The sequence below is a fragment of the Capsicum annuum genome, unplaced genomic scaffold (assembly GCF_002878395.1).
Source record: "Capsicum annuum cultivar UCD-10X-F1 unplaced genomic scaffold, UCD10Xv1.1 ctg82188, whole genome shotgun sequence".
Lineage (NCBI taxonomy): Eukaryota > Viridiplantae > Streptophyta > Magnoliopsida > Solanales > Solanaceae > Capsicum > Capsicum annuum.
Genome location: NW_025892961.1, coordinates 445,188 through 447,527, shown reverse-complemented (window position 1 = coordinate 447,527; position 2,340 = coordinate 445,188).

The following is a 2,340-nucleotide window of genomic DNA, read 5'->3' as shown; positions in this document are numbered from 1 at the left end:
ATTTATAGCATAAAAGTAAACCAAATCCGTGGTGGAGTCGATTTAGCATGAAACCCCTGGGGTGGGGAAGAGCATGTTCACACCCTCTATTCCTATGGAATGGGTCATGCGAAGAACCCTATATTCCATAGGAATAGAGCATACGATGCATGCTAATCGCAGGGTGCCACTGGAAGTTGTCCTCCGAATTTTGGTTAAGTGTTGGTCCTTTCCCCTTCCATCCTATGTATTATGGTGTCTTTCCAATGATTTTACAGCCATTATTTCATCCATATATTATCATATTAAGCTCACAAAGTATTCTACAAGAACAAAACACACGAATTAGAAGTGCAAACACACAATATCCATCACACTAAATTAAAAACAAGAGCTTAGACTTGGTTGATTTCCCTGATATTTCACTTCAAGTTTCAACTCTTCGCTTGACTCATTTGAAATTTTTACACTCATAAAACCTTAATACATATATAATAACTTATTAAGAACCATAAGTAACACAGAGAATCCGATATAATCTAACAAGATAGGCTAGATAAGCAACTAGCTCAAGCTAGAAGGACTAGTTTTCTCTATTGAACTTTAATTGACTCTTTGAAGTACCCACTTGCTTGAAATTTGATTTGAACCTTATAAACACCTAATTTAATACTTTGATACACATTTATATCATTATGGGCCCATATATAATAGAATCATCCTCAAAACAAGGTTAAAACGACTAGAATATTGACACTAGAATGTAAAAATACACCCAACATCGATCTTTTACTTATAGTTCTAGCAGTACACCCAATCAATTTAAATTTTCTCTTTAAAAACAAGTTATTCTACTTATAGTTACATATTAAAACTATTGGGAACTAATTAAGCACAATGGAATCAACTAGACAAGCACCTAGATCAAGCTAGTAATGCTAGTTTTCCGTGTTGAACTCTAAATGAATATTTCAGGTACAAACTTGTTTGAAACTCACTTTGAAAATCATAAACACATGCTTTAACACTTTGATAAACATTATCATCCTCAAAACAAGGCTAAAAAGGTAGTGATTCTAGAATGCATAAATATACCCAACATCACTACCCCACACTTAAAGCCTTGTTCATCCTCGAACAAATCTTTACTATAAACATCCTGAGCTAGAGAATCTACACTTCTACAAGATGCAAGAAACATAAGCTAGTACTACCATGACTACATATATTGCAAGTTTCTACACAAAGAATGTTACAATCAAGATTGAAAGCTTATGAACACTACTCCAAAATATACTAGACTCAAGAATTGACTAACCTAGTTGGCAAACTCATGCTTATCATTCAATCAAGGACATCATACAAATCAACCACATTCATCACAACAAGAGAGTTGCCCATAATCACTCACAATTAGGCAATTTATAACATGATGGATACAAGAATCAAATTACACTCACTCTCATAAGGAATTCATAAGTTACACACAATGACCAATAGGCTTTCCCTTAGTGTAGTGCTTCACTAATATTAGAATGTCAAGGATAGGATCATATTAGTCTTTTTCGGATTGTATTGTAGGCTAAGCGGTGGGTAGGAACTATTTGGTAATATTGACTAACCTCTCTAAGTGATTTAATACACTACATTATACATTTAAAACCAATCTCCAACAACAAAATTACACACTGTCATCCACCCGTCACCTTTATTTTTGCGCCATCTCTTTTAAGTATTTTCACAAATACTTGGTGGGCCATATTTTTTATTCCTTCAAGATTCAATTTTTCTCATTTTATACAACCATGGGAATATTTATAACACCATTTATATCACTCTGAACCGCGACACATCAAATATAGACACCAATAACTATTACCTTGGGGCATAATTTCACCTTTTTTCTTCTTCAGTTTCTCAAACTCCTTACTAAACTAAATTTTTTATTAATACACTTATAAGGTTTTTGGATCAAATTATGGTCTATCAAAGAAGGAGATTAGGCTACTTATGAGGCTACCAAAGAAAAATAAGCTAAAGTCTTAATGGGGGTTAACTAGGATAATGCACAAAGGATAGGGCAAATAAAAGGTATAAAACAACGCTGTCAAAGAAATGCCTAAATCACCTCTTAAACCCACACTCCTTATTTTGGTTTACACACATACCGGAAAAGTTTTAGATATCACATGAAACAAGGAATATACAAAAATCTCATACGGCACATGCTTAACTCATATAGGATCATCATAGACTCCTAACCAAATAATAACACAAATTCAAATTCAACCCAACAAGTACAAGAGTCCCAAAAATAAAACCAAGAGACTCAAAAGTAGAAATTCACTTGTTCCACATGCT